The sequence below is a fragment of the Emydura macquarii genome, unplaced genomic scaffold (assembly GCF_026122565.2).
Source record: "Emydura macquarii macquarii isolate MOO-44397 ecotype Brisbane River unplaced genomic scaffold, CSIRO-AGI_Emac_v2 contig_318, whole genome shotgun sequence".
In the NCBI taxonomy this organism is placed as follows: domain Eukaryota; kingdom Metazoa; phylum Chordata; order Testudines; family Chelidae; genus Emydura; species Emydura macquarii.
Window position 1 is genome coordinate 13,666,966 of NW_027130455.1, and position 25,282 is coordinate 13,692,247.

General features: G+C 40.4%; 1 long non-coding RNA gene across 2 annotated transcripts in view; it reads left to right on the forward strand.

Annotated features, from left to right (window-relative positions):
- Nucleotides 1-25,282, forward strand: part of LOC137166978 (uncharacterized) — a 287,887-nt gene that overhangs the window by 129,077 nt on the left and 133,528 nt on the right. For both annotated transcript variants that reach the window (XR_010923904.1, XR_010923905.1), the window contains exon 2: nt 18,947-19,108. This is a non-coding gene — a long non-coding RNA (uncharacterized lncRNA). The remainder of the gene's footprint in view (nt 1-18,946; nt 19,109-25,282) is intronic.

The following is a 25,282-nucleotide window of genomic DNA, read 5'->3' on the forward strand; positions in this document are numbered from 1 at the left end:
ATTTTGCCATGATTTTATTTTGAGTGAGGAAAAAATAGATCAAAATTATTTGTCTTGATCATTTGTAAATGATTTTTGATGTTTTTTGTGCAGAAATTATGCATTTATTTTACTTTTATTATAGTAGAACTTAAAAAGTTGAAATTGAAATGTTTTACTAAGAAATTATTTTTTTAAAATTCATTTAGTGAGAAATTCCATATGTTTCATTTGAAATGAAAGCAAATTTCAAAATTGCAGACTTTCCCACATAATTTTATAATGCCGTCTGATACCACTATGGGTGGCAGCAATATAACTACATAGGTAGAAGTTAGTGCAAACCTCAGGTGGAATAGCATTTGCTCTTCAGCCTTTTCAGACAGAATCAGTTGGAATGTGTCCGACTACCTATTTTCTAACTGTATGCAAGTAATCCAAATTCCAAGTCCAGTTCTTGGATGTGATGTGGGTACGTGACACATCCTGGTGGATTATACATCCATAAATTACATTAATGCATTACAAGATATAAATACTGTGTTAATTTGTTAGATAAAATCTTGCTTGAGGATTCATGTTTTCTAAAGAATATTAAAGACTAGTATACCCATTTTCCTCAGATTACAGGTATGAAATTTCAAAAAATAAGAAGCTCCTCTCAAAACAAATAAACCAAGAAGTGTGTCTGAAAATTGACTTGGTGTTATCTCCTGAAACTTCATGCTTATGGGATAAGCAAAATGGGTGCCCTGTTCTGTGGACACAGACTGTAAATATACGTTACATGGATTTTGTTCCCAGTGGGGAAGAGGATCAGTCACTGTTTTATGTAAAGGCATTTCTAGGAAATATGAAGTGTGTTAAAGCTAGAACAAGGTACCTTAAATGAGTCCAGAATACTTGATTAGTCACTTTTACATATAGGGCTAGCTGGCAATATATTTCTGAAGCACAGATGTTCAGACTTCCTTCCTGATAGCATTCAGAGATCTCCTAAAATGTTTGCATAGGGGTTTGAAAAGGCAAACATCTGGCTTTAATAGTGTAAATTAACACTTGCACATTAGCAGCATAGATGAATAAAAGATAGTGGGGACTGGGAAACTTGAGGATTGCAAATTTTCACACAACTAGTACAGTAAATAAAGTGCTTCAGAATTTTGGTAAGCAGTAATTAAAATATTGTTGACTAGAAGGCCCTGATTCACCAAGGGACTTAAGAACATGCATAACTTTAAACCTATGAGTTGTCCCATTGACTTCAATTGATTTCATATACTATTCCTTGCTGATTCACGACCTGAAAGAGGAAGAAAAACTGGAGGAAAAATGTTTGCATTGGAGGTATAACACTACTTTTCTTGTGAAGCTCAAGAAGAGAATGTGTTAAGTTACCAGATTCACAGCTATTTCACTTTTAAAATCGCGAACTGTCATCAAAGAAGTGAGATGTCACACTAAATTTTTCAAAAAACTTTACTACATTGCATAACAATTATTTAGCTGTAAAGGAGACTCTGCGACACATTTCCTGCTGCAATCTTTTGGTGATCATTGTTGAATGCTTTTATAAAAGGCCACAATTTTAATAAATAAGTAATGTTGAAAAAGAGGCATGAAGGCATGGAAGTTTAGGTACAGAATATTAGTGACAACTGTGAGAACTGAGTACCAGTATGTTCAGCTTTCAGCCTAATGGTTTGTACTCTACAAGGGAAATTAGATGATTTATTCTATGTCTTAGGAATTGTAAAGAACCAGGCTAACTTAGCACCACCTGGATAATCACTATGTTCTAAAAATACAGATGTCTCTTTGTAACAGACTGTGGGAATGCACATACAGGCAGAATAGTTGTCACTAAGGTGTAATCATGTAGCACTTGGAATAAAATATATAACCTTTGGCTCTATTAAACAGAAGCTCCTCCTGTGAGATAAACTGTCTCCACTTGCTTAGCTAATAGATTGAAAGTAGACAAATACAATAAAAGCAGCATATATGATATTTGTAGATGCTTCACAGCATATTCAATGTTTTGGGGAATTATGCTCATGTATTGAAGTTCCATAAATGGCAAAAATGACTTTAATGGGAATGGATGGTTTGGAACTGGTAATGCCATATAGAACCTTTTGACTTTTAGATCAGTGGTTCAAATTTACCTTAGGTCAACAGTGAGCAAAAGGCATAATTGTCTGTCCAACGGGTTGCAGCTTTCAGTTGAGTTCCCAGTGGGCAGTTATTCCACAAAACCACAGTCTGAGTTGTCATCCTTGTTTTCATTCTCTGCAGAGATGCTAAGGACTGACTGAGTGTGAAGAATAATTACCCTCACAAAATAGAGGTGGTTTTTACAGAACAAAGTTTAGGAATATGTGTTAGGAGAAAATGGAGAAGTTTGCATAGTTACTGCGTCATTCTGTAAATAATCAGAGGACTCGGGTCTTTAGACTGTCAATTTGACACTTTTCCTAGAATTAAGCAAGAAAGAAAAGTGAAGAATCAAATAGTTTTTAAACAGAAACTAGGTTATATCCCCTGCTGGATTGATATCAGCTGAAGGTTTGGCCCATTGTGTGTGTGTGTGTGTGTGTGTGTGTGTGTGTGTGTGTGTGTGTGTGTGTGTCTTTGAAAATTAGTGATATAACTAATTAGTCCAGCTGTATGACTGAACTGCAAAAACCTTTCTAAACAATAATAAAAAATTAAAACTACAATCCCTTTACTAAATTATTTGCTGGAAGGGTTTGTAGAGTTTTTCGTAATGTTTGTATTTCAAAGTGAACAGTGTCGGATGACTGCCTTCTGATCTGGCCTAAATCTGATTTTACCCAGGATGAGTTTTGTTTTGTCTTCATTTTTAATAATTAAGAAAAACAGGAAGTATACCATGACATTGTTAAGCAGGTAGGTTTCTGTACAACCTTCCTGTAAGGTTGTTCTTAAAACTGAAGGAATTTGCATTTTATAATACTGTTCATGGTCCTCTTTACAAGAAGTTTATTTACCTCAGCTGAAAGTAGAACAAGGTTAGAGAAGGTATTACAGTGTGTATCTCTGCTACAAAGATCTTTAGTGAATGAAAGTACATTGTCCTTGTTAAACTTTAACTAAGCTAGACTTATTGCAAGATATAAGTATGTTCCAATCAGCCTGAAAGGATGGACAGATTTTTTTTTCTTTTTTGCATACTACAATAAAAGGGAACAAAGTACTGTATAGTTGAACAAGAAAGGAAACATAAGAGAGATGAAACTTTAGACCCATCTGAGATTAGGTCCATGTGTAGAAGGCTGAAGTCAAGTTGGGGCACAAAAGTTTTGTCCAATATGAGGTACAAGCTAACTCGTTCAAAAATGACTGGGGCTTTTGTTTACCCAACTTTAGACACCGTAAAGCAAACCTTGGTTTTCGGAAAGTACACTGGGCTAAAGTGCATAACTCTCTACAATACAAGAGGCTCTGTACTTTTGTGTCTGTCCAATGATGGATGACAAAATGGCTTTCTGTCTCTGCTTATATCTCTGAGTTCAATTATCTTGTTTAAAGAGACAGGATCACATTATGCTGTTCTTCCCTTCCTGTGGTTTTCCTATCCTCCTGCTGATTTGAATGTTAATGGGGCTTCCATTGTTTTGGTCACACCTTGCATATCAGGGCAGCTGTGCTTGATAAAAACCTTGATACCATTTTGGAAGCTGCACGAATTGCGGATGCTTTCATGGAAAATAGGAACCATGAGAGACATAAGCCTCAAGGGAAAACCCCTATTTGTTGCAGGTTAAAAGTGAAGATGGGTTCAGGAATAAGACTAGCCCCAGCTTGGCTAGGAAATCTTATACAAACCCAGAACGTAAAACAGTTCACCCAGGGGGAAAACCTGGTACATGCTACCTGTGTGGACTCGTTGGCCATATGAAGCCAAATTGTCCAAACTTTGGGGACAGGAATAATCCAAGGTCAGTAACCCCCCAGACCACAATCAATTCAAATGCTGTCACCTTAAGTACAGAGACTGGCCAGATAAATGTTGACCCCGCCACCTTGTGTCTGGAAACAAACATGGCAGGTGTTAATGCTACCACTTTTGTAATCCCTGGTGGGGGAAGTGAGGGTTGCCTCACTAACTATGTGAGGGCAGAGACAGGAAGGGGCAATGAGGAATTCATAAAGAGTGCCAGGGTCAGTGGGATTGTGTGTACTGGATGGAGGGATTCCGCCTCAGAAATTACCTTAGTTAAAAAGGAATTAGTCCAGGAGGAGGATAATTTGCCAGATAGGAGTGTGAGTTTGGTGGCACTTTCTGAATACAAGGTAAAGGTACCCTTAGCAAAAATCCACCTGGAGTGGGAAGCTTTTAGAGGTGACATGGTAATTGGAGTTCGAGAGCTTCTCCCAGCAGATGTTTTGATAGGGAATGATGATATAGCTGTTGTTAGTAGTATCAATGTCATAACCCAGTCCCAAAAAGAGTATGAATGTAAATCGTCTGGGTTACCTGTAATCAACAGGGAAGTTCGTAAAGGCGGGGGTGCATGACTCCAAGTTGTCTGTGTCTAGCCAGGTGTACTGTGACAAGGAAGAGAGTGTCTCTTGCCTTGGAATTGTGGAAAATAGCAGCTTGTCTGTTGGAGTTGGCACTTTGCCTGTTAAGGAAGTGATCTCACTCTCCCATTGTTTGTCTGTGAACAGCCATGTGGGCTGGGACAAAGGGGAGGAAAGTTCAAAGTATTTGTCTAGTAAGAACGGCAGTTTATCTGCTGGGGAAGAGTTGGTCTCCAGTGTACGGTCTGTGGAGTAGGCAGAAAGTACCTCTCAGCTTATGCTGATGAAGGATTTGTCAGTTGTGCCAGAGGTGGTTCTGGATTCAACAAAAACCCAGGAAGCAAATATTCCTAAGCCTGTATCTGTTGTGGGTAATGACTTGCCCATGGAGGGAGCTACCCCAATCTCCAGAAGTTTGTCTGGGAACAGCCATGTGGGCTGGGACAAATGGGAGGACATTTCAAAATGTTTGAATGTTAAGGATAGCAGTTTATCTGCTGAGGGAGAGCTTGTCTCCAGTCTTCTGCCTAAAGAGCTGACCGAGGATGTGCCAGTTGTCTCAGAGGTGGTTCTGGATTTAACTGAAACCCAGAAAGAGTCTGTTAGGGCTCAGGAAGATGTTTCTTTAGAGCAACCTCTAGCTGAAGAGGGAAAGGACATTTCTGTGGAAAATGGATTGTTGCCTAAAAATGCTCCTGAAGGAATAAAACCTCCTGATAGCTCTTGCAAGCAGTTTTCTGCAACTGAAGGGTGTGAAAGTGAATGGATTAAGTTAGCTCAGGATGAGTCACTGCCTGTGGCAAGCAACAGTGTATATGTTGAGAGACTTGGTTCAGTTTCTAACTGCCAAAGTTTTTCAAATGTGGATGGATTCACTGACTTTGTTTTAGAAAGGTCCAGTTTGAATAAGTTGGAAAAGGTTCCAGATGGAGTGGAAATTATTAGGAAGCTTAAACGGCCCTGTAACCAAGTGACTGTGCTTGATTAGTATGGTGGGGAGACAATGATGTTGGAACATGACTGTCTCCAGGCTGCTAACTCGGTAAGTGAACAGATAGTGTCTCAGTTTCAGAGGGAAGATTGGGCAGCTGGAGCTACACAGCAGGACAGATGTGTAGTTAATCTCTGAGAAAACAGGGTGGCAAGCAAACTCTCACCTCTCAATGCTTTGAATATATCTTGTAGTCTCTTAGTGGACTTGGGTACATCTGATGCTATGTGGAGTCAGAGATTGGCAATGGAAGACTATCAGAACCCTGTTTATGAGATGCTAGTGAGAATTTCTGATATCTCTTTAAAACCAAGTCCAGTCTTGAAATGGATAACAGTTAAAAATTTGAAAACTAGTGAGCTAGCTAGTGTGTGTGGTAGTGCAAGTTACCTGCCTGACAGGGGGGAGAAAGATCTACCCATAGCTGTTAGCACGGAGGACCCACCTGGCAAAATCACATAAGACAAGCATATAGATTATGCACCAAGAACCCACTATTGAGCTAACTGAACCCTTACAACTGTTTGTAAAAAAATTGAATAACATTGTTACCTCCATAGTAAACCTTACAAAGAAAAAGCCTGTTTTAACTAAACATGATTTTGCTTTTAATATTAGGGACAGTGCTGTCTTATAATTTGTTGCTAATGCCAGAAACTGTAGAAATGTACCATGTGCCTGATACTTTGTAAAACCCTTGAAACATGTTAACTGTGTTAATGTAAAAGCAAAAATGAAAAGTTCCTGTGATGCATTCAGCAGTGTCTAGGAAAACACCTTTCTGTATCAATTTTGCGTGGGGGGGTGGTGGTGATGGTGACGCTGGCTGGATTGAGGGGCCCTTGAGGTGTATTCAGGAGCTCTGATTACTCCCTTCTACACCAATCTCGCATTGGGGGTGTCACGCTGGCTGGATTTGGGGGGTGGGGGGGGGATTTATTATATTGCTTGACATCAGTATGTCAAAATCATAATAAATCATGTGAGATATGCCATGTCAGGTACTGTTAGAAAGGCTATAATGTGCTAAGTAAGATGATGATGTTTATGTTCATGTGTTATGTGTGTAATGGAAGTTATGGATATGATTGCTATATCTGTATTTCAAATTTCAAACTGGGTAACACCTCAAACAGCATGGCTATAACAATAGCCTGTTTAGTGGCCCATTAAGAAATTCACAGGTACAAGGGGCCTAGGGGGAGAAGCCAGGTATATACCCGATGAGTTGCCAGGACTTGCTCATGTGGCTCTGGACTCCACTTTGGTTCCTGTGAAATTCCACAAGCAGCATGGCAAGGTCCAGAGGACATAAAAGACAGAGGCCCGGGATCCATTTTGTCTTTAGTCTGTCTTCCAGTCATCACCTATTTTTGGATTAACTCATCTACTGAAGCTGTGAAACAAAGGACTGAGACCCATCCAGCTACTGGATGTATACCAGAGGGACTATAAAAGCCTGCAAACTCCACAATTCTTCTAGAAACCTGGTATATATGGACTTTCAAACCATTTGTATGTATTTGATTGCTTTAATCCTTTAACATTTCTCTTATAGTTTGTTTCTTTCTTTTTATAATACACCTTTAGTTTTATTTACTAAAGGATTGGCTGGCAGCGTGGTATTTTGGGTAAGATCTAAACTTGTATTGATCTGGTACTGTGGCTGACCCTTTGGGGTCAGGAGAAACCATTTTGGTAAAGAGCATAGAGTTTAAATAAATGGTCTCTTTACTGGACCTCGTAGCTGATTGGGAGCCGGAGACTGAAATGCAGTGAAGGGGGCTGTGTACATCTTTATTTTGGCTTCTTGATAACTACTGTGTGGAGTCAGAAGCAGTTTGTGGCTGGTTGGGAAGTCTGACTTCAGTGTCACCCACCAGTGCTAGGAGAATCTGCTCTCCTTTTGCAGCCTGCCCTGACCTTGGCATTTTCAGGTGGCTACCCTAGGCATGGAAGGGTCACAGTGGGTGCCACTTGTTCCAACCGAGAACTAAGAAACAGCAGGCTCACACCCTGACCACAAGAGGGGGCAGTCGCAAGAGGCAGGTGCCAACCCTATTACAAACAGATTATAACCATAGTGAGTTGGGGTACCCTGAATTGGTCAGGCAACCTGAAACTCATTACCTGAACCAGTGAGCCCCTTGCTGGGATGCTATTAGTGTTACAGTCTCCCACCTCACAGATGAGTGCATTAGCCACTGGGCTATAGGGTAATTCTTTCTTTCTCTTTGGCCCAATGAATATTTAACTACTTTATACAAGCAGAACAGCTTCAACAGGAGAGGTTGCCTGAGAGTATTGCATAGCCTAGTGGTTAGGGCAAACTCCCAGAAGTTGAAACCCAAGTTCAAATCCCTGCTCCCCAAGAGGCAGGAGAGGATGTTGGTATCCCACATCCTGTGTTCATGCTCTGACCACGGGGCTAAAAGTTAAGGTTGCCGCCACTACTGTCTCAGTCTCTGCTTCCGAGGATTTAGATGTGCTCAGAACATGACTTCTGGGTCTGACCGTGAGGACAAGATAGATATGGGAGCACCTACTTCACGAAATCCCATTACGGCTTAGGTGTGAGATAAGCACCAAGCTGCTGGGCAATGTGAGGATTTAAAAAGCTGTGTGCATGCCCAGCCATTTGAATTTAGATGCCTCTGGTGCTTTGGAGACATAAACACCTACAGGGTTAGGCAGCAGCTGAATAGGGGTTTTGTGAATGCCCGTAGTGTCTACATGTTGGACTTGAGTGACCAAAATAGTGATTAGGCATTTATGTGTCTTGTGAATCTCACCCTGAGAGGCCAAGTTGTCTTATTAAAATCAGGGTGCTCCTTATTTTATGAGTGAAAAAATATAAATTGGATTTTCATTTCCTCTAATGGGGTATGGAACCAGTGCAAATCCCCCTTCCACTTCCCCACACAAAGCAACAACTTTCCCATAAAGGACCTTGTTTTTAAATAGGGATGCACTTATTGGCTGACTCTGACATATAGTTCCTTGTTCCTGAACCGCCTTGCTGTTTATCTGCGTTCTGGCATCTAATGACTACCTATTTTGCCAACTGGTTGCAGCTCTGCTTTAAACAAGGATTTATTTAATACCATTTTGTAAAGATGCAGGCCACCCTTCCATTTCACAGAATGGTAAACTCAGGCACAAAAGGGTAAGGTCCACATTTTTGAAAAGTACTCCCTAGTTTTGGGAACCTCTTCTAACTTTTATTTTTGAGTGCCAAGCTTCAGATAATTGGGGCTTGATGGGTGCCAAAAACCCATGATTCTCAGAGAAGTCAATGTGTGTCTCAGTCTATCATGCATTATGTTAAAATGTATTAATTCCTTCTTTTTGTAAGGTGACTGTTAAAATTCATAGCCTTTGAGATAGGGGTTTGATAAATAGTGGAAAATGTACATATCTGGAACCTGTAATAACTTTTCCAGCAGAGACATAGATTGGTTTTGTCATAAAATAATTTGTTAACTTCAGAGATAATGGTCTGGATTCATCAGAGTGGCGATGGATAGATTATTTTTCTAATTTATGCATATAATAGCTGACTTGTATTAGTATTTACGGAATGCCAGTCTTCCATAAACATTGAAGAAGTTACAGGGATAATTACTGAATTTCAGAGTTTTAACAAATAAGAGTGCTATTTAACTGTGTGTGCATGTGCATGCATTTTATTAAAAATACTAGATTAAGATGTTAAGGTTGCTATGTTAAGCACTCAAAAGGTCTGAATTAAGGTAGCCTGGTCAACCTTAATTTGGCCCCTTGTGTGTATGCATTATGCTAGTATCTAATTACATGATCTCTGCTATCTTTTCCACAGGAACACAGGCTCATTCAGTGAATGGGGGGTTAGTTCGTATTTCTTTTTATTCTCCACATTCAGTGACCCATTGCTTTATTTAAAGCACACTATTTAAACCCTGCTCAGAATACAAAATTATTAACTTTCTCTTGGGTTCTTCTGTAGTGCTCCTCACTATAGTATCTGACTGCTTTGCAGACTCACAGAACTTCTGGGACATAAGGGGGTAATTTCATCCCCCTCTTACATATGGAGAAGTGAGGCATAGCTAGATTAAGGTAAAAAATGTCCATGAAGTTTGGCTGCTCAACTTGAAACACTTAAGGCCTGATTTTTAGAGTACTCAGCCTTATATAGCACTTTATATGTTCAAAGTACAGCTCCCATTGACTTCAGCTGCAGCTGATAGAGTTCAGCGCTACTGCAAGTCAGATCCTGCAGTCTCAAGTCAGGCATCTAGGAAATGAGGAGAACACAGTTAGTGACAACCTGTGAAAAGTTTAGTTTAAATGACGTGCCCAGCTTCACACAGGAACTCTGTGGCACAGGCAGGGATAAAATCCAAGTTTTTTAGGCCAGCATTCAACTGCCTAAACTACAAGACCTGCCTTTCCCCCGCAACCACCTATCTCATTCACTGCACACTTTCCAACTTGTGCAACGAAAGAGGCAGGGATCCTACAGACAAGCCTCATTCGCTAAGCAGTCCTGATTTAACTCCCACGACACTGTGCATCCTGGGCACTGAATGAGGCAGGGGTGCCATGGAAAATTAGTTTCCTAATTTTTGAGCACTTGACTTGATAATCTTAATATTCTTTTAACATATTTTGTGGATGTAATTTCCTAATCAAAAATAAAACCGCAGAAATAAAGAGAGAAATTCCCTTATGTGGAACCATATTGACACCCAACTTGGGTCATCAGCAGGGTTGGGTTCTTTAGAACCACAGCAACAGACCTCTACCACTTGAACTAATAGCTGTGGTAGGCTGTTATCCTTTATGGGGACCAGTCACTAACGGGATATGAGCTGCATACTTTGGTAAGGGTTTCACAGCTATTTGCTGACAGCAGAGGATTATAGACTCTAGGCTGCTCCTTCAATTATTAGTTTTGGGGGGGAATATACTGTGGTGGTTCTGCACCTGTGGCTCCAATCTCTGACCGCCTCTGCTCTTATATCCACCCTGTCTCCTGTCCTTGATATCCTGCCTCCCCTCTGCTTGAGGATTTCAGGGCTATTCTCAGTTTCGTCAGTACATAGCATTTACAACACCCTGCAGGGTTGCCAGAAATAAAACCCACTACTACTGTATGTACTGCAGGGCTAAACTCAGATAGGAGTTGAGTTTGATTGGAGGTGACCCTTATTAACCTGTCAGTTAACCAACAGGACGTGTATAATCTGCTGACATAACTTGAGAAGGGGGCTGGAAAGGTACAGAATTAAGCTTCAGAGCCTACAATAAAGTCACTATTCCAAGTATCTGGAAAATCTGTCCCTCCCCCCTTTCATTTCCTTGGTGCAGCTGGGTGACTGTGAAAGAAGCGCCACAGCCTTGGACAGTAGGTGGGGAGGTTCTTGTGTGTCTTGTGTTTTATTTTGGATTTTTTTGTTTTAAATCTATTAAATGTTGTGGCCAAGAATGTGGGGAGTGGAAAGTTACTTTTCAGTTCATTAGAACACAGAGGATCAGGTGTATCTTATGCTGCCTGAAACCTGGGCTAGATTATACACTATCTACTTAGTGCATATGTCTTGTGTGTAAATATGAAGAACAAATTAATGGTAAGTCCTTACCATTGTCAAATTGGGGAAACTATAGTTTTGAATTTAATATACCATTAAAGATAACTCTCTTTATAATCTTCTTACTTTCAAGTCAGTCTTATGGTGTAAGGCCTGACTCATGATTTTGAATGCTTGGGTTTGGTAATAATGTAGATAAGCAATCATTAATATTATTGGACATTTAAAAATATTGATTTTTATAATCAATAACAACATTCACTGCTTCATGCCAACAAAAGCCACCCTTTCAAATCCCCTCTCTTGTTATGTTGATGCTTGAAGTCCAAAACCAAAAACCTACTTTAAATTATTGAATGGTAAGTAGCAACCTCCAGAGGGCTGAATAGAGGCAGTTAATGGGTCCAAAATGTGATGCAGCATGTGGAGCCAAATGCTTCCTGGTACATATTTGCAGGCAGACAGTTTTAATTAGGATTTAGAATTCCATGAGGAATGCAGGATTCAGAGTTATTCTCAGGTCTGCTGATATATAGCGTTTGAATGTAGTAACCCCTGAAAAATCAATAGGTTCCTACTCATTCATAATACTTGGTACTTGTACAAATAGTTACAGTTTCTCCAGCTGCAAGCTTTGAATATGACTCCTGTAAATGCTGTTATTAAGAATACTGCCATATCGTCATACATAAATAAATTAAAATTCTGTGAGTACATCTCTCAGGATTCTTTACAATAAAAATCAACTGAAGTTTTATGACCTTTCAAAGCTACTTATTTTCCCCCCCAGATGCTTTTCATATAATGGTTTGGATGTGAGCATCTTTTAATTTGGTGGTTTTTGTGCCATCTTGTGACCTAACTGTGTAATTGCAGCCACATAGTATAAAGGAAAGTGTCCTTAACTAGAGAAACAAGGTGGATGAAGTAGAACTTTGTATTGGCCCAACTTCTGTTGGTGAGAAAGACAAGCTTTCGAGATACACAGAGCTCTTCTTCAGGTCGGGGAACACTGCATACCTTGAAATGTGTTAACTACTTATACCAAAGAACCTTGTTTTTAATTGTGATACTTTGAGTACCTTTCCCAGACCTGAAGAAGAGCTCTGTGTAAACATAAAAACTTCTCTCTCTCTCTCTCTCTCACCAACAGAAACTAGTCCAATAAAAGATACTACCTCATATACCTTGTCTTTCCAATGTCCTGAGACCAATATGGCTACAGCATATAATAATATACAATGCATACAATAATAGTTAGGTTAATGGCAATTTAAAAACTGTATTTTATCATCCTGCCCTTCACAGTGCAAAATAAAATTGGTTTGAGGCTCAAGAAGCAGATGGGGAATATGCTATAAAACTATGGGGTATTTTTGTTTGTTCAGTTTTTATTTTCTTTTTATTACATGGACATGATGTTCCTAAAACTGCCTTACTGTTTTAATGTCAAAAACAAACACACCAAGCCAAAGGTGTTTCTTCTCCTGAACAAATTTGCCTTGCTGCATTGTATAGAAAAACTGCACATGCTGCTGTTTAATGTCATAATAGGGTTCCCTTCTTCAAAAGAGTCTGGCTCTAACAGATTGTGGAGGACAAGAATTTTCTGAATTTAACTAGGAACCAGTATCTCTAGTTCTCACTCCCCAAAAGGAACATTGTTACTCGTTATAATTTATACAGAGATACTTACATTGTGCTATGTACTGAACTGGCATATGGGAAAAATAATCCCTGCTCAGTTTACTGTCTTTTGGAACCCTGGTCAAAAAACTAACAGAAAATTAAGAGCATTCACTAGAAACTAATTATATACTTCATTTCATTCCATTGTGCATTTCACTGTGGTCAATAGTGGTTAGAACAGCAGATAAGGAATTAGCCTCCTAGGTTGTTAATTGATTCCACATGTGACTTTGGGCAAGCTGCTGAATTTCTTTGAGCCTAATTTTTTCACTCATAAATTTCATTCTATCCTGAACTTGAGGAAATTTTCATTGAAACGTACCCTTTCCCACAGAAAGACAAAACATTTTCCAACAAAAATATTGTGTCAAAGTTCCTGACCACTTCTATTCACAATAGATGTAATTATTCAATGATTTCAGCTTCTTAGCCTGCTCCTACATTTTTGGCAAGCAGATATGATTTCTTCCAGTTTATTTAATTTTTTTTGTTTCTTCATAAATTTGCAAATATTCAGAGTTAAACTGTGTTGCTCAGTTGCAGTTGGTTGGAGGAGTAACATGACATTATTTCTGTTTTCTGATTGGATGAGTGAACAAACTTCCAATTCAAATACTTGTGTGTGCAAATGTGAAGTTTGGTTTCTCACTATGCTCACATGTAACACTGAAATTAATTGCCGGTGAACAATTGTGCCAATAAAACTCAGTAGGTTTTTGCACACAAAAAGTGAACGAAAAGAAGGGCAAGCATGGCCCTAAGGAATTCATTTAAAAACTCAAATGAATATTCATAGAACGCATTTTACATGATTTGCCCCCACTCTAGTGTTATGCCACCACAAACTATTCATTTTAGCATTTGCCTAAGTCATTTTGGGTTATTTTTGACAAGGCAAAAGTGTTTTTAACTCTAAATAAGTAATTCTATTGAATTGTACATTCAGTAAATTTGCTTGCATCTTTAGTTGTTTCCCATGGCAGTTAGTTGATTGGTAACTAGCATTAGATTAAATGCTAGTCTCTGACTAAAGCAAGTAGCATACATAGCCATTCTTCTGGCCTTAGCAAGTCATGCTGCCCAAAGAGGGAACTGCATGATAGGAAGCACTGACGTGTGTGTTTACCACTTGCTAATATAGTCAGGTGTTTTTCTGTGCTATGCTTGATACTTTTCTCTTTCTCTTAAAAGTTCATCAGCTGTGATTACTGTATGGGAGTTTAATATAGCTGAGAAATCTTATTCTTTACTTGATTTCCATTCTACATGAAATTCCTGCATGAAATTGTGATGTTTCAAAAGGTCTTTTCATTCCAGTTGAAAACATCTCTCGAAACATCAGATGAAAGTTCTGAAAAATTCTGATTTGAGAAATGTTTCGTTTTGACATTCCCAGATTGAAATGTTTTAGTTTTGGCTTTATTCTACATTAATAGGAGTCCCACTCAGATACTCATGGGAGTTGTAATTTGAGTTCCTGTCTGGCTACAGCTCCCATGGTACATTGTGTCTGTGTGACTTGTATGATATACCCTATTGTTTCAGACAGAGGGGAGAGGCAGCCCAGTGATTGAGCCCTGGACAGTGAAGAATGGGAGCACAATGCATTCTAACAACAATTCCCGTGAGTCACCATGGTAGCTCAGAACCATATTTAATGCTGAACTGACCCAAAATAAAATATTTTTTTAGATTTTTTTCCAAATCCAAAAAAGGTAAAATCATTTTCTAATCTGTGAAAATTTTGCAACAAATGCTTTTTCCATTAACACACAAAATTCTCACAGCTCTATTCCTTACCAGACTGTCAGGGTAATGTAAGTTCAAAGAGTAGAATATGAAAATTACAGTATTTCCAAAAAGAAAGTAACTTGTTGTCAAGTGGATGTGTCCGTGTCTTTCTCCTTTTTGCATCAGACCTGGCATGTATCCAACTGCAAGATTTTGACCAATACTCTGTGCTGCGTTCAGCTCCTGCCTTCTTTTCAGCCAACAATCCCCCTGCAAACAGAACTTCAAAACAAAACAAAAAAACTTCCCTGCTGTAGTAAAGTGAGATGGTGGTGCCATTTTGTAGCAATAATCTCACATTGTAACAGGAATGATTAGTTATTAAAAAGAGCAAGTTCACATTAAATTCACAGCAGCACACTGCACTCCTCCATTATAGGTAATTACATGGGCTTTTAAATATCTGATGCTAGCTCGCAGCATACAATACCCTGTGAGCAGCAGGCACTGATTTGTAATTTAATTATCATAAACCATCCACCTGTTCTTTTGTCAGCATTTCTATGCATTTGTTTTCTTTCCAGAAATTTGAATTAACCCTTGGAGAAAAGACCAGTTTCCAAGGAATTAGTTGTTTTCCAAGGAAGTTTGCAGGCCCACTTCAACGTACAATGCTAGAGATGAATGAGGGTCTCTTACTACGGGGAAGTGAGTCAGAACTATTGCTTGGTGTTCCCTGGCATCTCAGCTGCTCCACTACTTTCCTGGAAACCCTCCTTTATCCCTGGCTTGCCCTCATGATGCAGTGTTTAGGCCTGGAGCCAGAAGTAAAAAGCCGTTCACGTGAAGAGCCCAGGCTCAGCATGTTCCCAGCTCTTTCTTGGCTCTCATGCGGTTGCAGTGAGGCAGGCCCAAAATGGGAGTGAACTAGCCACACGAGGAATGTTCTAGTTACAGCACTTTGGGAAGAATTTGAAAGGGGCAAGGCTTGTGGGGAGGGCAGAAGGAAAAGGAAGGTACAGAAGTGTACTGTATATTTGCTTACTAATTCGTGGAGATTATATATGCAGATTCGCTGCATGCTAATGGTTTATATGCAGTTACAGGGTGACATTTTCAAAAGCACCTGAGAGACTTAGGCTCTTAATTCACTTTAGAAAATGGGACTGAGGAGCTTAAGTCAATTAGTCGCTTTTGAAAGTTTTACCCTACATCTGTTTTCCTCTCTTATTCTTAGTATTTTGTTTAGGTCTGTGACCAAGTGTAAGGAGTCAGGAGGTGAGCCTGCACTCTGATCACTTACATGCTAATTAACGGCCCAGGCAGAGGCAGGCACAGGAATTTAAACTGGAATGTTTTTGGAGGGGCACATTAAACACACAAAAAAGAGAGATTCGTGTGACACCTTTCCCCCAGATTTCTTGGGATGCCTCTGGTGAGGAAACCCAGCAGGGAGGAGGCAGTGGCTCCCCTGGCAGCGGCACTGTCCATGTCTCTGCTGCCCAGGGAGAGAGGAAACAGAAGGGTGGTTCCTCCCTCCACTCCTACAGCTGCTGCTTCTACTTCCCTGTTGCCGGAGTCCCAGTGCTGCTGCCTGCTTTGCAGACTGCTGGCTGAGGTGAGTTGGGGTGGAGGCAGAGGCAGAGGCAATGCATGGGACTCCAGCAGCAGGCTGCAACTGTAGGGGTGGGGGGAAGAGGAGGAGGTCAGCCAGCTACCCTGCTGCTTCCTCTCTCCCCAGGCTGCAGGGACATATGGAGATTTTTGGGGTGGCCTGTCCCCCTGCTTGCCCCCCTTTGTGTGTGCCCCTGGGCTCAGGAGAAGCTGATTGCGGGTAATTGTCTGATCTGGCTGGATGGGGTAAGAATTAAATTGGCCCCATCAGCTCAGGGCAAGATGATGGAGTCCAGACCCCTGTTACTAGGTCTAATTTTACTTTATAGGAGGACTACGTTTTTTAAAGTTAGAGATGAATCTTTAATAACAGACTAAGATAATATAAAAAATATAAATAAATGAAATAGCTAATGAAATAGCAACTTTAGCTAATTTCACTTAGGGGTGTTTTTTGTTCCTACAAGAAAGCCATCCATTTCCACTGAAATCCTAAATTAGTAGAGATTTACATTTGATTTGTGGTATGGGGTTTTAATGTTAGACTGAGTGCTAACATTAGTTAGACTGAGTGCTTAGTTTGTAAAATTTACAACAATCAACCGGGTGTTCCTGTTAAGTAATGCAGTATCTAAAATCATGGAATTAGAACAACTTCTCTGCTGAAGCTGACTAAAATTGTGAAGATTTTCTATACTACTGAGGGAGTGTATTGCTAAGAAGTTGTGTGAGCTCCACATAAGTATTCAGAATAAGTTACTAATAAGTGCTACTATTATGTTTTACTTAGTGCTCCAAGATCTATGGATGAAGAGCACTTTATAAAGGATGGTAAATAACCTCTCCACTTCATGGTGGAGAAGAGACTTTCCCAAGATCATGAAGTGAGTCAGTAACAGAGGCAGGAAAAGATCTCTGGTCTACTAACTCCAAGATCATGCTACCTATGCTGCCAAGGACCAGGTTTTTTGTTTGTTTTTCAGCTACATTGCAGTAGCCAGCATGATTATCGAATACAGGTTTCTGCTGACCATTCCCACCTTTAGTTGACATGTTTGAGTGCAACACACCTAGTGCCAGCTGTTCAAAGAAAGGTGTTTTTTTCACTAAAAATTTTGACACTTCAAAAATCCCTTTCTGTTCTAAAGAAGGAACAAAAAGTTAGACTATGGAAAACTTTTGTGAAATAAAGTTTCAAATTGGAAATGTCTAAATGGAAAATGTTGACACCTCTGATCAAAATGGAACAATTCAGTTTTCTGAAACAAATTGAAAATTTTGATTTTCCACTAACTGAACAATTGGAAAAATGTGGACTGAATCAACAGGTTTTCCCCACGTAACATTTTGATTAAAAACCATACTTTGAGTGGAAAATTATTTTAAAAAAATCAGCTCTAGCTACAATGTTGTTTTAGAGCAATAAATTATGACAAAACTTCAGTCTAGTCTGAGAGTTCCTGGGTTCCAATAAGCATGCTGTGCCTGATCTGTCTCTACTCTTATGATACCCATTGCTGTAGTGTCTGAGCACCTATCTGATGATGACATTTCTCAAGCTGGGCAGTGGGGGGACCTCCCTTAAAAGAGAGACCATCTTGGAGTTAATGTGGATTTGTCCTTGCCAGTTACCGTGTACGTTCTATAAGTGTGGTATATGGGAAGATGTATGTGAAGTGGTGCAGATATACCTCATAGAGAGAACACAGATCGATTCTTGCCAGCTGTGTATTTTGTAAACAATCGGTGTATGCTGAGTGCTTCCCTTATGCCAGAATGAGAGTTTGTAAACTGGAAATAGTTCCTTTGGAACAGCATATAGACTGCAGCACACACCTGAACTCACCTTTCAGTGGATTGTGGGGTGGGGGGGGTGGACGTGTTCATCACATGTGATTTGTAATGTCTTCATAAATTGACACAGCTTCACTACCGTATTCACAATTTAAAATAAAAGTGAGGCCTGAATTCCAAATGGGAAATGAATACAATGGGTTTTCATCAAGATCTTCCTCTGATACTGGAACTCTTGTGAATTATGACATGCTTCATTTTTTTGTTCTAACATCTAATTTTGTGAGAAGGCCAGTAGGTCCAAGTACTTATATATTTTTAAATTTGGTTTTGCACATTTACAGAAATACTGAGTTCTTAGCTGAAAGCAAAAATTCATAATAGCACCACATCCCTCCACTTTGTGCCAAAGACTTCAAGAAGCCCTGTAGATTTCCCTTAAGCTCCAAGTATTTTTTTAAAAAAGTAGTGCCAAATTGTCCAGCCAAACTTTACAGTGGAAGGATGGCCTTGTGGTTACAGCACAGGAGTAGCAGTGAAGAGACCAGAATTCCATTCCTGGTTGTGTAACTTCAGAGAAGTCACTTAAACCGTCTGTACCATGTTTTCCTCATCTGTAATATGGGGAATAGTTCTCCATCACCTAGCGGTGAGCCTAACTCATGTTTCTAAAGCATTTTCAGATATTCTGATGGAAAATATTGTAGAATTGTAATGTATTATTATTATGAGGGTTTTGGGATGCGGACCAATGTCGACTAGGATAAATGCAATGTGTTCCTTTTTCCCTTGTACCCCCTCATGGGATTTCAACCAAAATCTCTGAAGGTAAAAGTCTAGTGCATCAATGCAGTCTACTGCCAACCCTGCCTCTTTTTCAATGAATTGCTTGGAAACAGGTTGCTTCTCCTGGGTTACTGATGGGGGGAGGGGAGTTCGAAACTAATGCTGACTAATGAGGTATATTAATATTAATATGTGTCTATGGTTCTCACAGCTGCTTATTATTCTTTTTTTTCCCTAGAAGTATCGCTATCAAGATGAGGATGCTCTGCATGATCATACTTTACCTCGTTTAACCCATGAAGTGAGAGGTCCGGAACTTGTTCATGTGTCAGAAAAGAACTTATCTCAGATAGAAAATGTCCACGGATATGTCCTGCAATCACACATTTCTCCTTTGAAGGTAAGAGGAATATTCATTATGGCTTTGGTCCTAAAACAGATGAGATCACTTGTCCTATCATATGGCCATCCAACATCTTGACAGGTGAAAGGAAACATGGTGAAGTCAGTCAGTCAATGGTGCTTGGCAGTAATGTGGGAGAAGAGCCCAATGCGCTAGCGGCAGACCTTCCCACAGTGGTTACAGGTCCACTCGCCACTTGCCTTATACTCCTTGAGAAAGATAAGTTGGCCTGTGGCCAAGTTGCTATTTGAAATGCCTCTGTGAAGTTTGATAGTTTTGTGTCAGGGCTTTAAGTCCTGGTGGATATTGTACAGTAACAGATTATTGCTTTGCTGGCACAGCTTTGTATTAGAACTGTGAGAGCTTGGAGAAAAATCTGTCTTGGCAAACAAGCCTTCCCTTTAAGGGATGAAATGTTCCAAAAAGCAAGTTCTGGCACTGTTATTTTGGCATGACAAACATTCTCTGTCCTTGCTCCCAAGGTACATTAAGCATTGTAAATATATAAACATTGATGGAGGCCTGTCTTATTTCTCATTTGAAGCCTGGTGATGAGTTCCATATAAACTTTTCTGGGTGAGAAGAATTTGTGGCTTGTTGCTATCTATGCCTTTGTCATTATGTGATATGTGTCAGTCATTTAAAAAATATGGAGTTGCTCTATATCAGATGCCTCCATTAGCAATGCAAAAGCTAACCATATCTGAGGGAGCTAACTTATTTTTGTCATCCCAAAAGAATCCTGTATGATTACACATACTAAAAGAGGTGAAAAGCTGTTGTTCATGGTTTAAAAAAAAAAAAGGTGATAAGAGTTTTTAAATGTTTGTAAAATTTTCCCGGTACTTGCTAAGCTGATGAATATAATGGCTTCTCTAGTGTTTCACTCCTTGTTAGGACTGGGAAGAGAAAAGAAAAATGGTAGGCTCTTTACTTAGAGGTGTTTCTGTTCTGGTAGCTTTGTTACATGTGATGACTTAGCAGTTTGCAGGTGGCAAATGTGGTTGGGCTTCCATGATGCTGTATTCAGGGTGTGGAATGGGAGGAGGCCAAGAGGTGGTTACTGTGTGGTGGCAAATGAGTCTATTTTAAGATGTGTATATGTGTGCTGTTAGTGTTCAGGAAGGTGGAGGGCCTTTCCTCCATGGACTGGCTTTTAAATACATAGGCAGTATCCCTTTTAAATACATAGTTGTAGTACATAGAGGAGCTCTCTAGTGGGCTTTCCTGTCTTATATTGCCAAAGCTAACGGTGTAGTAATATGTAGATAGGCCTTTTACATTAATGTGTCCATAGTAAATGCAGGGTTATTAGGAGCCTGATGGCAGTGGCAGCCACAGCAGTACGCGCTTGTGTGCTGTGTATACCACGGACACTGGCGAGTAGCAGCAGCGCTGGCCGCCCCATTGCCCAGTTAGGTTTGGTTCTGCCAGCCCTCCATTGTGACGGGAGGACAGGGGGGCCAAAATTAAATGAGTAGGATTGCGACCCCCCTCTCCCTCCGTGCACCAGGTCACAATGCTACTCGCTCACAGCACCAGTGTTGGCTCTTCAGCACCCCCATCAACATTGCCATGGGAACGGCCCTGCGCCAGAGTTCCCTCTTGGGGGCATACCTGGCCTCGCCCCACTTCTAGCAGCCTGTGTCCCTCCCAGGGATGAGAGGCAATGCTGCACCTGAGAAGGCTGGGCTGGAAGGTGGGGACTGATCCTGGCATGGACTTGATGGACCCACAGGGATTGACTGTGCACACCATGGAATAAATTTCTGGGGGTTCCCTTGCCCGACTGCCCCTGTGGTCTCCTCATATCCTTGAAGTTGTGTAGAGAACACAGACACAACAGTTTATTGTCCTGGGGAGGTGTTGTGAGGCAAGGGGCTCTGGTCCTGGAAGGTATCAGGGCTGACTGTATTTTGTTTAAGCAAGGGAGGTGATCCCTTGTAGATAAGGCAAAGAGAGACAGACTTTAGTTAACTTGGAGATGGATAACTCCCTGTAAGGCCACCTGACCCAGTGTGCTACTGTGGTGATGGACTGTTCGGGTTTCGGGACCCGCCCACAGCAGAAAGCCCAGGCAAGCGCAGTGCTGTGAGGTGGGTGGAGGAGGAGGGTCGCTCCAGATCTGTGGAGCTGCCCATTAAAGTTTCTCAGCCTGGTTTCTACCGTGGTAGTAGAAAGTGCTTGTTACACTGGAGGAGTGCAGGGAGGAGAGGAGCTATGCAACATTGCTGCTGGTACGTCAGTGTCAACTACAAGTCTCCTTCTCATCCTGTTTAAGGGTCTCTGACTCTGTCCCCTCACGTCTGCTCTTTGCTATGGAGTCTCTCTTTTTGACTCTTGCCCCAGCTTCTCACTCAGTCATGTAAAACTGCATATGTTCTTTGCTGCTTTCTTTTGCTGGCTTCCAAACATCAGGAGGGAAAGCAGAGCCAGTGTTTAACCTGTGCTGTCCTCTTAAGTATAGAAAGGGCATGGAAGGTCAGAGTAAGTCATTGTATGGACCTGTAATACTCTGGTCCTCTTCTCAGGAATGTCTGCTCCTTGCACTCAGTCTTGCTCCTCAGCACTGACTTGATTGCCTATTCGCAAGCCTACCCCCTTGTTGGGATCTGAGTACAGGAGTTGCATCATCCTGAATTCTGCACAAGAGAGGATAACCAGAGTAGCTCTTACTGAACTCTCTACCTGGTTCTCAGAGATGCTGCATATACAATATATGACGTATTTCCTGAGACTGACTAAATGTGATGGAGCACACACTCTTTCAACCCAAGATTGAGATCCATGTGCTTTCAACTAGTATGTGTGTGACAGCTGTCACCTTGGCTGACAAATCCCACTGAGAATTGTTTTCACTGGAAAGTTTGCTCTGTCCTGACCCAGTTTTCTGAATGCAGGTCAGAATATTTGGTGCAGAGGAGAAACGTGTAAAAGACAAATATGTGTAATGCAATCACAAGTTCACCTTGGCCACGAGGGGAGTAAGAATTTACGTCTGACAAGCAATCCAAGTGGAATGCATGAAGCACGGGCACTATACTGGATTGCTAGATAAAGGGTTAAATATTGACTGAATAACCTTTAAATCATTGCCTAAGTGGAATTTCACAGTGGGGTCTGTGGCCCCAGAATGAATGTTTTATGTGAATGATTTATTTGACTGCCTTTAGTCGTCAAACCATTCAAGTAAAACATGTTTTTAAAGTGATAGAATGATTTGCACAACTTATTTTCTTTTTAATGGAGAATCATGAATGATATATATATATAAAAAATATGTAATTGATTTCATTCCGAATGAATACCAGAAAGTGGATTTTGTTATCACAAAATCAGATCTTATTTTAAACTTTATATCTCAATTTCTGACAAACTGGGAGAGGTGAGTTTGGAAGAGGAAGAAGCCTCTTTGCGCACATTACTTCTGTTATTCTTTTGGGGAGGAAATTGGCCATGATTATACGAGCTGAAAATTTCCTCTTGCTGAAATATCCCTATGTGGTTTGTTTGAGCTTGACATTTAATATTGAAGCACTGTGCACTTGATTCTCAAAAGAGCTCAGCTCTAATTTTGGCACCAAAATAAGTGCCAGATCTGGGCCAGAAGTGTCCCAATTGTAGCTGCTGGCTGTTGTGGACTTCTGAAAATCTGTCTTTTATTTAGGTGCATGAAGGGAAACAGAGTTCTGTTTGAAAATCTGGTCCCAATTGTTAGTGCTGAACACTTGGAAATTTTGGCCCTGAGCCCCTTTGAAAATCTGTCCCTAAGACACTCAGTTATCAGATGTGCTTGGAACTTGGATAACGTGTCTGAAATGTATTATGACCTTCGCCCTTTGTTGGTTGGGTATCATTCAACTATCTAGGGTCTAGTTTGCATGAGCTGGGACACAATACGCAATGGAAGAAAACAGAAAAGGACAATCCAAACAGTATGTTGAAAAGTCATAGTTTCTGCACAGCCCAATAGCTGTCTATTTAAAGGTGCTTCCTTTACATTTAATAACGCTTATAATGTTTTTGGGTATATGGCTAATTAATATTTTAAGAATACCCCCAAAATAATAACAATTCCATGATCTTGAACAGCTTTTGGAAGGAAAATACACTTTCAAGGAGAATAATTTGCTTCCATTGTCTACCATTGTTCTCTCTTGTTTCATTGTAACTCTGGCTGGACTTCAGATTTTTAATATGAACTTTGCTCTTATATATGCCTGTAGAGTGTCATTTGCACCTATGAGAATATTATATATTCAACTAAAAAACTGTGAAGGGTGCTAAAGTTGCACTGTGAATCATTCAATAGTAAGGAAAGGACAATATTTATGCCTGCCTGAACAACTTTAATTCCATTATAATGTAGAAGCTTCTGTAAAACCCTTTCTTTGGGCTGTTCACAGTAAATGAGGCACTTTTATATATTGATATTACTGAAATGTGTTTCGTATCGTTGGGTTTAGCAAATTATGTTGATTCCCTAGCTTGCATTGGAAAAATGTGAAATGTAAAGGTCTCAGTCAAAAATCATCATCTTGTACTTTCCTTCATTTGACACTAGATGGTGGAATTTGCTGGAAATCCTTTGGTCTGAATAGCAGGCTTTCAGTAACCAGTTATTGAGAAGGTTTTCCGCATACGGGGTGGGAAGTGCTTACTTAGTAGAAATATAAGGAATGGTTTGTTAAAGATTTACTGTACGTAGTTGCCTTTTGGATCCATGTTTTGCGGAGAAATCTTTTGGCTAAAACAAACTTCACAAATGTATCTAGTATCCAGAGCTATACATTCTGTCTTACTCTCTAACTGAAGGCTTTTTTTTTTTGTAATTCCACCTGGGAGTAGATCTAATCAGTGTTCATTAAATGAGAGAGAGCGCGAGAGAGCTCTTACATCTGCTTTAAATTCTTGGTATTGGCTGTCTTTGTTTTTTCTATCTCCTTCACTTTTAATATATGAGTAGCTCATTAGAAATAAACTGAGAATCTTTGCTGTATCTTATTGATTGTATGCATATTTTAGATGTCAGGTTTTCCTAGTCCTTCCCTTTACTTTCTGGTTTAAAGCAAGAGCTGAATGTTGCTTTCTGGTGGCATTTGATGCAGAAGAGAGCATCCGAGCCCTGTGCTAGGATCCTTTCTGTAGGAAAGTTCAAATGCTTGTCTTGCTGCCTCCTCCTTGATGGTCCTACTTACTGGAAGAGGAGGGGGACTACAACCTTGTTCATTATTTTTGGTGCAGGTGTGAGACACTGTCTTCAGTCTCAGAGTATACTATAGGGTTGCCAACCTTCCAGGATTGTCCTGGATTCTCCAGGAATTAAAGAGGAATCTTTAATCAAAGATTGCCATGTGATGAAACCACCAGGAATACGTCCAACCAAAATTGGCCATCCTACTGACATAATGCACAGAGAACCCGGGGACAGTTGCGGCACTGAAGAAATGGAAAAGGGGCCCTGACTAGAAACAGTCCTAGAATTGTGTGGGTGGGGGACTGGGAGATCCAGCTTTGCTAATTATTTAGGGGGCCCTGAAAATAGAGAGAGAGGAAATGAGCCTACAGCTGTGAATATCAGAAACAGGAGCAAGCTGTTGACGGGCCATGTGTTTTTCAAGAAGTGCCACAGATAAGGGATTTGATGCTGAGACTACTAGTAAGAGTCAGTTCCCTCCTACACTGTCTGGCAGCAGCAGACTCTGATTCCACTGCATACTTTCCTTTTGTGGTAGAAACAGGTAGAACCCTGTGCAGGACTAGCGTACAGTCCTGCAGCAGGACTGGGTTCCTGCAGACCCATTGCCATAATAGTGGGAGCAGGTTGGAATGGGTATTGCGAGATGGGAGCGGGATTAAAAATAGTCCTTCATTGGATTTTAGTAACCGATTTCTCTTCCCTTACTCTTTAGAGTCTGCTGCCACCGCCAGGAAGAGGCAATGTCACTTGGCAGTGGTCGTCCACAGGTTCTTTACAAGTACATGAACTGTTGTCTCACTCCTGTCACTCACTCATCTGTAGCTGCAGATGGTCATTTCCCAAACCTTCTTGACCGTAAAGGCAGAAAGTGGCCAAAAAATGCCCAGGAGGTGCTCAGTTTCTTGTTCAGATGTCAATTTTGTATGCTGTGAGCTTTTCATTGGAATATGAGATCATTCCCATTCTCTGAA